The 12470-nt window shown below is 47.2% G+C and overlaps 1 protein-coding gene across 9 annotated transcripts in view; it reads left to right on the forward strand.

Moving 5' to 3' along the window:
• Positions 1–516: 516 nt before the first annotated feature.
• Positions 517–12470, forward strand: part of TLN2 (talin 2) — a 450464-nt gene continuing 438510 nt past the window's right edge. For 5 of the 9 annotated variants that reach the window (XM_024349234.3, XM_063794170.1, XM_054666988.2 and 2 more), the window contains exon 1: positions 517–643. The gene's annotated coding sequence lies outside the window, so the exon portion shown is untranslated. Of the gene's footprint in view, positions 644–2227; positions 2370–12470 lie in introns of those variants that run through there. The other 4 variants (XM_054666987.2, XM_024349236.3, XM_054666986.2 and 1 more) reach the window with 2 other exon arrangements.

Consider the following 12470-nt stretch of genomic DNA (forward strand, 5'->3'; position numbering starts at 1 on the left):
AAATTCCTAAGTGACACCTGACCAGCAAGGTTTCAGGGTCCTTGTGCTGAAAGGAGCAGGCTCGCCTGGGGTCACGGCCCTCCGCTTCGCAGCGAGACCCCACCGCCCACCACGGCCCTCCAGTTAGCCACACCTCGCTTCCCCCAGGACCGGGCCAGAGGTCCCGAGAGGGCACTCTGCGGACCTAGGGGCCCCAGCCCACAAGACGCTGTGTCCTCCAGTCATCCCCTTTACACAGCAGAGCCCCAATTCTGGGAAGCCGGGGTCACCCCGAGCCTCCCTTCCCCGTGACAGCTCGGCCGGTGCATCACTTTCCCTCGCGGACCCTTTCAGCATCACCACGCGTGGGAGGAAACCCAGGAGGGGCGCCTGAGCCTCGGTGGCGGCCCAGCCCCGGTGCCGCGCGACGCCGCGGCCGGACCGGCGCCGCGCCGTCCCCGAATGATGACGCGCTTCCTGCCCTCCCAGCGCTCGCGGGCAGTGCGCTCGCGCTCGCCCTCGGCTCTTGTTCCGCGCCCGGAGCCAGCGGCGGCGGCAGCGGCTGAGGCGGCTGCGGGAGCGGAGTGGTCGCCCAGCGCGCGGGGGGACGCGGGCTGCACTCCCGGGCAGGCGCTCTGCAATGAGACAGTAAATGCATCCCCCGGTAAGGCGCACGGCTCACTCGGGTTTTCCTCTTCCTCCAGCTGCATGCACGTTGCATGAATTTCTCGTGTCTTTTCCCTCCCCTCTCCAGAAGGAAAATGTGGGGTTTTTTTTCCTCCCTTTTGCTTCTCGTGAGTGATGCCAATGCAGGAAAAACCCGTAAAGCTCCCAGATTTGATGGTCTAGGAGGGCTTCTTGCAGGAAAATAAAAATAAAATGAAATTAATGCACCTGTCTATTGCACATGTATGTTTCACTGCACTGGACCCGGGCGCAGCGGTTTGCAAACAGCCTCGCAGCCGGCGCCAGAGAGCGGATTCCTGGCCGTGGGCAGCCGGTCCCCTCTGGGGCTCTCGCTGGGTTTCCGGTAACTGGGCTTTGAAAAGCGGCCCCGCCTGCATAGAGTGTCCCCTCGACCCCAGCCGGGCCCCCGCGGCAGAAGAGTTGGCGCTGGAGGAGCAGCTTCATTCCAGCACTGGCCGCCGGGACTCCAGCGCCACTTTGCAAACAAGTCTCCCGCCGAGGCTCTGGGCTAAGACAGCCCGCCAGTGCGGAGTTCCTTCTCCAGTGCCGGACACTCGGACCTGCCGATCCCACGACTGCCCTTTACTTGGCAATCTCGCCACGGGCGAACTGCTGGCCGCTGAGCGACGGGGGCAGTGCCGGGCCGAGAGCGGGGACAGGCTTTGCATCCAGTGCGGCTGGCCTCACACAGACTCAGCAGCTCCCTCTCCTTCCTCGGTCCCACGAGCTGAAATTTTGCGCCCATTGGAAGCTGGAGGGACCTGGAGACGAGTATTTCGGGATCCCTGAGGGGACCGAGGAACGACTTTCGAGGGCGCCATATTTTCAGTGGGTCTTGACTGCGGAGGGGAGGGGGCGAGCAGTTTCTGGGTCCCGGGGAGAGCCCCGCGCCCCAGTCGGAGAGGCCTGATCGGTTGTCGCCGGGAAAGTTTGCGCGCCGAGGCAGGCGCGGAGGCGGCCGCGCAAGGCGCGCACGACTGCTGTCCCCGCAAGGGCGCGCGGACTACAGCGCGTCGCCACGCCAGCCGGCGGGGCTTGGGAACGAGAGCCGCCGTCACGGACAGCGTGCTGGGCTTGCCGCCTTCCTCTGTCCCGCCTGGACCCGGCCTTGGGGCTCCGAGGCTCAGGGAACACGCCCCTCTTCCCCGCAGCTACCGCTGCCCGGGTGCTCAGCCGGAGCCGTGCGCTTGGCGGCGTCCCGGGGCTGGGCGCCGAGTGTAGAGCGTTCTCCCGGTGCCCGGGCTCGCCTGGGTGCTCCGAGGGGCGCGGTAGCTCACTTCCTGGGGGAGAGGAGGCGCCTTGGTTCGTGGATCGGGACCAGGGCCTGGCCTGTGGTCGCCCCGAGGCCGCCGAACAGCCTGAGCTTCCAGTCGCCTCTTTGGCTTTAGAGGCGACAGCAGTAGCGCCCGCGGCTGCGTGTTCTGCTCTCGCAGCTCGTAGAGGCGAGGAAAGGAGGGCGTTTCCAGAAGTTGGGGCTTCAGGTGACGCGTGGGGAAACTTGGATTCTTGCTGTCCTTGAAGAGCTGGGACAACTTAGGCCAGAATTCCTGTGTCTCATAGTGAAAACTTCTGGTTCTTTCCAGAAGATGAGAGAGGAATGAACTGAAGTGTTGGCGTTGTCAAAGACATAATTAAAGACGGTTGGGTAGGGATGATGTCTTGGAGAAGTGGACCCCAAAATACACGTAAATTGCCCTGGTGCTGTAAGTACCACTTACTTTTCCATTAATAATACCTGGGTGTGTTAAGTTGCGGCATTGTAAGGTTGCACGCTGACCTCCCTTCTCCAGAGCTTGGAGGCAGCGACCTCTCTAGAGTGAGGGGGAAGCGGGAGTGGGGAATCTTTACTTTTGAAATAGACTGTGACCTCTGCTTTGTGATGGGACAGGGCACGGGCGTGTTTGCCGACCTACAGACAGCCAATTGCAGGAACGTGTTCTCCTTGGAGTGTTACCGAAATGATGTCATAGTATTGAGGTTTTGTCGGCACTTCCGGTCTTCTTCACTGAAGAGGCTAGAAGGGACCACAGAAACCTCTGGGGTTGGGGGTTAGGTGTGCAGAGAGAGGGGAGAGGCTCTCCTGTGGGAGATGTGCCTGGAGATGTTAGGTGTTAGGCAGCTCTTTCCCTGATTCATTTCATGAAGCGCCTGCAACAGTGACTCCGATATGAATGTCAGCCAAGATTTTACCTACCTTGATTGCTTATTTGGGACCTTTATGCAAAATCAGAGGATGGCGGTGGGTGTGACAAGTGGCCTTGAGAGAAGAGGGATGCCTACACGAATGCCTTTTTTTTTTCATTGAGCACTAGAATAGTGGAAAACACCCAGAGCCCAAGATATATTTTTCCAAAATTAGCATAGCTGATTTAGAAGAGAAATCAGTTGCAGAAAGCCTCAATCCGTTTTAAGTTTCCAGTCTTAGAGGGAGCACCTTAATCACAGAAACAGGTCTCTTCAGATTGGGGAAGCCACTGGTTTCTTTCTGCCTTTGTAACCATTTAAGTTATCAGGGAGATTCCAAAGAATATTAGAGGGTTTCTCTTTTTGGCATTGATGTGGAGCTTCTACCTCCAAAGAGAAAGCGAACTTTTAACAACTTGACCCTGTTGAATGAGTTACTAGGGATATTCTGTACAGGCATAGGCTATATATGTGTTTTGAACTCATCTACTGCTGACTCATTCAGGTTTTTCCAAACACTGTTCCCTAGAGTATTTTAAAGTGAAATTAGGGTTTAGGAAGAGGTGAGTATGTTATTTTCTAGTCAATATCTGTCTTTTCTCTCTCAAAATTAACCTGATTTCCCCTCCTTCACCCCTCACTCCCAGAACATCATTAGTTCTCTAGAGCAGTAAAGGAAGATTACAGGTGGTGAATGATATAAATTTTTACCAACTATGCTCAGAAAAAAACTATGCATCTAAATAGGTATTTATGCATTTTAGCATTATGCTTTCTAACTATGTATATGCCACATATATTTTATACATGTTAAACCTTACATAATAAAAAAGAGAAGCTTTATTGCAAACCCTCCAATCTTTATTCCCAAGTTTACTACCTTATTATTTTTCTTTTTTTTAAATGCCTCTCTCAACAAATTGTTATACATTGTGCTTTGTTGCCTCTTGCCTGATTCTTTTTTTTTTCTTTTTTTTTTTTTTTGAGATGGAGTCTTGCTCTGTCACCTCAGCCTTCCAAGTAGCTGGGACTACAGGCACGCACCACCATGCCCAGCTAATTTTTGTATTTTTAATAGAGACAGGGTTTCACCATGTTGGCCAGGCTGGTCTTGAACTCCTGACCTCAGGTGATCCACCCGCCTCGGCCTCCCAGAGTGCTGGGATTACAGGCATGAGACACCGCACCTGGCCAACCTGATTCTTAATCATCATAACTTAATGGCTTGACCAAAATTCTTGCATTTTTTTCCTTTTAAGATTTTGTAACTTCAAAAGGTTAGAAAACGAGTATGTGTTTTGGAAAGTTGCCTGTTTACCATTCTGTCTAGTGGTGTTGTGATGTGTGTGTGGCATGTCCAGACTCTTGAGACAGTGTCTACAACTTGTGATCTGTGACATTACTGCTCCAGAACTTTTGAGTCATAATGTTTTCTTGATGATTTTGAGTGGTGGTTGGCCAGTACAGGAAGTACTCAAAAAGAGCTAAATAATTCAGTTATTTTTATTAGGTACAAAAATTTTAAAGACAAGAAGGAAAACATAATAAGCAGGCCTGGAATTACAGCTTAACATACCCACTGGTGCCTTTTTAATTACAGTACTTTCCCCAGAACTTTTTAATCGTATTACTTTTATATCTAATAAGGAGACTAGTTAAAACCTAAGCCACACATAACTATTACAAATAATAGGGATAAATGGTGGGTATGACCAGATGTTTTGCCTAAAGTTCAAAGAGTTAGGGAATGTGAACTCTGTCAGATTTCCCCTGCAGGGCCCACACCCCCTCCTCAATAACCTGGAGAAAGGCAAAGAAGTCAGGGTGGAGGAGGGGAAGATAACATGCTTAAGGTAGACCTCTCGTGTGTTGACCACCCTGACAATCTTTGGCTTGGGGCAGGTGCCATTTGAATAACAGCTGGTGGACAAGGTTGGGTACAAAATGCTTTAGTTGTGAGAGTCTTTATATGTCACCCAGAGCTATGAATTAGGACTGGGCTCATTTGCCACCCATTTCACAGTGGAGTTTCAGAGACAGTGCCAAGACCATGATTTTGTTTTTCTCTTAATCAACAATTTAATTTCAGTCAAACTGATGCTGTTCTGAAAATGTAGAACAAGGAATGAACATTTGTATTTTCTTTTTACTCTTTTAGCTGCAGTTTTAACAAACTTAATTCCCTACGTCTGTTATTCACTCATTCAGTGTATGTTTTTGAGGGTTTACCATGTACTTTATGCTGAGAAGATATCCCCTGCCCTCACAATGCCCACACATTGTGTTCCGAGGAGGTGATACTCTTTTGTACTTTGTGTATCTAGTAGCCAGGGCGGGGGTGGGGTAGAGGGTGGGGAGATGAGAATGTGATGAAATAGTAACTGAAATACAACATTATAAAAAGATGAGAAAAGGATGTGAGCAGGCAGTTCCCAGAACAAGGGATGCAAATTATTGCGTCTCTTCTTACCTTCTCTAGTGGACAGAGAAATACAAATTTAAAAACAGATATTATTTCCTGTCCATACAATTGATACATCTTTTAAAAGGTTGGTAATACTCTCTGTTCCACGGGGCAGGGTGGGAATTCTCAGACCATTGATATAAGTGTGAATTGCTACAACCTTTTGGAAAAGCAGATCATTTCTGTGAAAGTTTGGAGCACACATGCCATGTGAGCCAGCAATCCCACATTTGCAGCCTTGTTTTACATTAGGAAAAACATTGACATGTAAGGATCTGTGTGTAAGGGTGTCTGTTGTAGGATTTTTTTCAGTAAATAAACCAGAAGCAACAAATGTTCATTAGTAAAACAAATAAAATAAGGTACATCCATAGTATGGATTATTTTGTGAGGGTTGTGCATAACATAATTAAAAATAATACATAAAATAAAAGCTAGTTGCAGAGTATCATATGTATGTTGCATGACCGTATTTCTGATTTTTTATTTTTATTTTTATTTTTTTGAGATGGTGTCTCACTCAGTCGCACAGACTGGAGTGCAGTGGCTTGATGTGGGCTCACTGCAACCTCTGTCTCCTGGGTTCAAGTGATTCTCCTGCCTAGGCTTCCCGAGTAGCTGGAATTACAGGCACCCGCCACCACACCTGGCTAATTTTTGTGTTTTTAGTAGAGACGGATTTCACCATGTTTGCCAGGCTGGTCTCGAACTTCTGACCTCAAGTGATCCACCCGCCTTGGCCTCCCAAAGTGCTATGATTACAGGCATGAGCCACTGTGCCTGGCCTTATTTCTGATTTTAAAAAAGAAGCCCTATGTATATGACCTTGGAGAAAGATGTGTAAGGACACCCAAAACTTAAATATTGTTTAAGATTAGCAGTGAGGAGGGAGAGGTAATTAACTTTCTCCATGTACGCTTCAGTTGGTTGACTTGTTCAAACACGCAGGCTTTTCTATATGAAAACAAGTTAAAAAATATTTGGTTAATGGATAAGAAACTCACCAGCAACCATTTAGAAAAAAAGGCTGGGAAGTATCACGCTTACTTTCTCTGATGCCTCTCATTGTAATCTCTTATCTCTTTGGAAATTTTCAATTAATTATTTTGTAAAATCTTTGATTTCTCAACTTTTAGTAGAGTATACCTTCAGTGTAAAGGATAGCTTCAGAAAAACTGTTTCCCTCTGCCCCAGGAGGTGGTGAAAGTAAGAGCTCAGGAAAGCTCTTACAAGCACTCTCCTTTATCTTAACTTTCTCTGATCCCATGCTGAAGGAAGACCAACAGTGGCCCCTGCAGGGAGAGCTTCTGGCCAATTGAGAAGCCTTTCTTTTTTTTTTCCACTTTTAGACAGGGTCTAGCTGGAGTGCAGTGGCATGATCTTGGCTCACTGCAACCTCCACCTCCTGGGTTGAAGCAATTCTCATGCCTCAGCCTCCCAAGTAGCTGGGATTAAGGGCATGCGCCACCACTCCCAGCTAATTTTTGTGTTTTTAGTAGAGATGGGGTTTCACCATGTTGGCCAGGCTGGTCTGGAACTCCTGGGCTCAGGCAGTCCACCTTCCTCGGCCTCTCAAAATGCTGGAATTACAGGCATGAGCCACGGTGCCTGGCCTGAGAAGCCTTTCTGGATAGCAGCAGCATCTCCTCAAACTTGGTTTTCCTAATTGAGGCCCAGAGAGGGCTGGGTTGGTGTTTGAATCCAAGTCTCTTTCCATACGATCTCTGGCTTAGCTGGCTGTTCCACCTCTACCATTTTCAACCCAGCCTCCTAATGTGATTTTTGAAATCTTGTTAGAATGATGAGTTTTTGCCAGTTGCAGCTAAAGCCAACCTTTCAAAAGCATTTCACATTTTATTTTTATTTTTTATCTGAATAATATTTTTAGAGACAGGGTCTCTCTGATGCCCAGGCTGGAGTGCAGTTGTACAATCACACCTCACTACAGCCTCAAACTCCCGGGCTCAAGTGATCCTCCTGCCTCGGCCTCCTGTGAAACTGGCTACGGGAACTTGCCACCATACCTGGCTAACTTGTATTTGATATTTTTTTGTAGAGACCATGTCTCACTGTGTTGCCCAGAGTGGTCTCGAACTCCTGACCTCAAGTTATCCTCCCACCTTGACCTCCCAAAGCACTGGGATTACAGGTGTGAGCCACCACACCCTGCTCTACATTGAAAAAAGTACATACTGTGTGACTCTCTGAATCCTGATGGGAGATCCAGAATCTCAACCCACTGGAAACCAGGGCTGTGCTGCACAATTTGAAAACCATGCTTGAGATTACATCAGTGGTTCCCAAACTAAAATGCGTGCAAATCACCTGTAGGGCTTGTTAAACCCCAGATTATTGGGCCTGAGTTTCAGATTCCTTGGGTCCTTGGTGGGGTTTGATTTGCATTATTAACAAGTTTCCAGAAGAGTCTTATCTTGTGGATCACCCAGAGAGGGCTGGGCTGGTGTTTGAACCCAGGTTTCTTTCCATACGATCCCTGGCTTAGCTGGCTGTTATGCTTCTACCATTTTCAACCCAGACTCTTAATGTGATTTTTGTAATCTTGATAGAACTGATGAGTTCTATGGAGAACCACTCGTTTAGAGGAACTAGCTACCTCTCTTCCATGGGTCTTGTGCTCTTTTCCATGTTATGTTATGGATGTGATATGGTTTGGCTGTGTACCCATGCAAAATCTCATCTTGAACTGTAGTTGCCATAATCCCCACGTGTCATGGGAGGGACCTGGTGGGAAGTAATTGAACCATGGGGGTGCTATACTCATGCTATTCTCATGATAGTGAGTGAGATCTCACGAGACCTGATGGTTTCATAAGGGCCTTTTACCCGTTTGCTTGGCACTTCTCTCTCCTGCTGTCATGTGAAGAAGGATGTGTTTGCTTTCCCTTCCACCATGTTTGTAAGTTTCCTGAGGTCCCCCAACTGCCCCCTGCTCCAGCCATGCTGAACTGTGACTCAATTAAACCTGTTTCCTTTATAAATTACCCAGTCTTGGGTATGGGTAATAGAGTAAATTGGTACCGCAGAGAGTGGGGTGCTGCTATAAAGATACCTAAAAATGTGGAAGTGACATTGGAACAGTTTGGAGGGCTCAGAAGAAGACAGGAAGATGTGGGAAAGTTTGGAACTTCCCAGAGACTTGTTGAATGGTTTTGATCAAAATGCTGATAGTGATATGGACAATAAATTCTAGGCTGAGGTGGTTTCAGATGGAGATGAGGAACTTCTTGGGAACTGGAGCCAAGGTGACTCTTGCTATGCTTCAGCAAAGAGACTGGTGGCTTTTTGCCCATGCCCTAGAGATCCGTGGAACTTTGAATTTGAGAGAGATGATTTAGGGTATCTGGGGGAAGAAATTTCTAAGCAGCAGAGCATTTAGGAGGTGACAGAGCATAAAAGTTTAGAAGATTTGTAGCCTGACGCAGTAGAAAAGAAAAACCCATTTTCTGGGGAGAATTTCAAGCCAGCTGCAGAAATTTGCATAAGTAACCAGAGACCTTTGCGGCAGCCCCTCCCATCTCAGGCCCAGAGGCCTAGGAGGGAAAAATGGTTTCCTGGGCTGGGTCCAGGGCCCCCTGCTGTGTGCAACCTTGGGACTTGGTGCCCTGCATCCCAGCCGCTCCAGCAGTGGCTACAAGGGGCCAAAGTACAGCTTAGGCCATTGCTTCATAGGATGCAAACCCCAAGCCGTGGCAGCTTCCACTTGATGTTGGTCCTGCAGGTGTGCAGAAGACAAGAATTGAGGTGTGGGAACCTCTGCCTAGATTTCAGAGGCTGTATAGAAATGCCTGGATGTGCCGCTGCACTCTAGCCTGGGTGACAGAGCGAGACTTCGTCTCAAACAAAAAAAAAAAGAAAGAAATGCTTGGATGTCCAGGGAGAAGTTTGCTGCAGGGGCGGAGCCCTCATGGAGAACCTCTGCTAGGGCAGTGCAGAAGGAAAATGTGGGGTCGGAACCCCCACACAGATCCCCATTGGGGCACTGCCTAATGGAGCTCTGAGAAGAGGGCCACCATCCTCACACCCCAGAATGGTAGATCCACCAACAGCTTGCACCACATACCTGGAAAAGCTGCAGACACTCAACACCAGCCTGTGAAGCAGCTGAGAGGGAGGGTGTACACTGCAAAGCCACAGGGGTGAAGCTGTCCAAGGTCATGGGAACCCATCTGTTGCATCAGTGTAATGTGGATGTGAGACATGGAGTCAAAGGAGAGCATTTTGGAACTTTAAGGTCAAATGACTACCCTATTGGATTTTGGACTTGCATGGGGCCTGGAGCCCCTTTATTTTGGCCAATTTCTCCTATTTGGAATGAGTGTATTTAGGCAATTCCTGTACCACCTTTTATCTAGGAAGTAACTAACTTGCTTTTGATTTTACAGGCTCATAGGTGGAAGGGACTTGCCTTGTCTCAGATTAGACTTTGGACCTGGACTTTTGGGTTCATCCTGCAATGAACTAAGACTTAGGGGGACTGTTGGAAAGGCATGATTATGTTTTGAAATGTGAGGACATGAGATTTGGGAGGGGGCAGGGATGGAATGATATGGTTTGGCTGTGTCCCCACGCAAAAATCTCATCTTGTAGTTCCCATAATCCCCACAGCAGTGGGAGGTAATTGAATTATGGGGGCGGTTACCGCCATGCTGTTCTTGTGATAGTAAGTGAGATCTCACGAGATCTGATGGTTTTATGAAGGGCTTTTCCCCCTTTGCCTGGCACTTCTCTCTCCTGCTGCCATGTGAAGAAGGACATGTTTGCTTCCCCTTCTGCCGTTATTGTAAGTTTCCTCAGACCTCCCCGCCATGCTGAACTGTGACTCAATATACCTGTTTCCTTTATAAATTACCCAGTCTTGGGTATGTCCTTATAGTAGTGTGAGAATGGATTAATACAGGTGAAAGTTAGAATCTCAGTCAAGGGACATTTAATGCAATTCTGCCAATTTCCCCAAGCTGGGAAAAATTAATATTTGAGTCATGTTACTTAATTCTTGTCTGAATTTGTTGTAGATATTTGGGGATTTAATGATGTTTTATAGATAGATGTATGTTTCATCAGCAGTGAAAGTGAGAATTCATGGGTATCATTTTAAATAGTCTATAGTGAATTCTCTTGGGAAAGAGGAGATTCTGATTCCTGGTTTTTTTCATGTCATACATGCATATTCAAGATTTTATGTCATTGATTTCTTTTAATAAAATGTTGGCTACATGTGAAGGGCATTGAGAATAATATGGTGACCAGATGATAAACGTGGCATAAATTGTGTCACAATCCGATCATTCATGCATTTTTTTTGAGGAAATTAAGCGCAGTAGCCATTTATTTCAACAAATGTTTATTTCAGTGTCAGCAAAGGGGTTATGTTTCCGGATTTTATTTTATTTTTTTTTGAAGTAGGGTCTCACTCTGTCACCCAGGCTGGAGTACAGTGGTGCAATCTGGGCTCACTGCAGCCTCTGCTTCCTGGGTTCAAGCCGTTGTCCTGACTTAGCCACCCAAGTAGCTAGGATTACAGCCATGTACCACCATGCTCGGCTAATTTTTCTATTTTTAGCCGAGACAGGGTTTCACCGTGTTGCCCAGGCTGGTCTCAAACTCCTGAGCTCAAGCGATCTGCCTTCCTCGGCCTTCCAAAGGGGTTTTGTTTCTAATGATGCTTATCAGTGACACATAAGTGTTTGGCTGTCCTCTGGGACCCTCGCTTGTCTGGATGTCCTTGAGAGACTTGGATGAACCAGAGCTCAAGCAGAGTATTCCCTAAAAAGCTTTCCTTCTCACTGATCTCCTAGTTCTAAAATTTTTTAGCAGGTGAACGTTTATTCTGTTTTCAGCCACTTAGTTTTAATTTGTTTTGTTTATTTTTAGAGACAGGGTCTCGCTCTATCACCCAGGCTGGAGTGCCAGCCACTTAGTTTTAGAGCCTTGAATGTTTTTCTAGTGATTTCCTAGGTCAGCTCTAAGCAAAGCAGAATTGGTAGTGATAGTGGAGTGCAGGAAACAAAGAGACCTGGAAGGGAAATTGTCATGAAGGAGGTCATGTTTAAGTGGGGCTTTGCAGGATGGGTTTCTTCTGCAGTGTTCCTGGACCTAGCTGCACATTGGAATCACCTGGAGGTTCTGATGTAGTTGCTTTGGGATGGGGCCTGGGCATTGGTGGGTAAGTTCTCCATGTGATTCTAATGTGCAGCCAGGGTAGAGGACCACTCGTCTACAGTCCTCTGAGTCACCTTGCTTCATTCTTTGGAGATTTTAGCATCTGGCCCACAGTCCCTCCTCCCATCAATATTTTTGGTGACTTGAATATCTATATAGGTTGTCCACCCAATTCTCAACCTCTTAGTCCCTTGACCAACTCTCTTTCAGTTATCTTTTCCTCTACCCTGCTTCAGCCATCGCTCACATGGTTATCTCTAGACCACTGATTCTAGACAAGGAGGATATTTGGCAATGTCTAGAGACTTCTTTTGGCACAACTTTGGAGGAAGAAGAGATGCTACTGACATTCTAGTGAGGCTACTGAACACCCTGCAATGCACAGGACAGCCCCACACAACAAAGAATTATGCCATCCAAAATGTCAGTAGTCCCAGGGTCAAGAACCCTTACTCTAGTGTCTTTGAAGTTTTTTTTAACCCCAAGCCATAGGAGAAATATATCTTATGTGATGACCCAATACAAACACACAGATGTTTCACAAAACAGTATTTACTCTTACTGGGTATGATATACTTTCATACTTTTTGTTGTTTCATTAAAATAATAAGATGCTGTTTCTGACCCACTAAACTGATTTCACTACCTACTAAACTTGCACCCCATTATTTGAAAAATGTGGTTGTAGACCTAATCATTACTGATAACTGCACCTCCAGCAAAATCTGGACAAACTCACCAGTCTGACCGTCCCCTTTTCTCTTTTGTCTTATTGCCTCTAGTACTCGGTTCCACCTAGCTTTCACCTACAAGGGCTTCTGACCTGGTGGCCCTTTCTTTTTCATTGTTCATCATCCCTTTCTTGTCCTCCTTACCCAGCTCAGATTCTTGCATATACCCTCAACTACCTTGACCTTTCCCCGCTTTGTCTTACTGTCCTCGGAAAGAAAACCCTATCCTTGGTTAAGCCCACCCT

This window comes from Pan troglodytes, chromosome 16 (assembly GCF_028858775.2).
Source record: "Pan troglodytes isolate AG18354 chromosome 16, NHGRI_mPanTro3-v2.0_pri, whole genome shotgun sequence".
In the NCBI taxonomy this organism is placed as follows: domain Eukaryota; kingdom Metazoa; phylum Chordata; class Mammalia; order Primates; family Hominidae; genus Pan; species Pan troglodytes.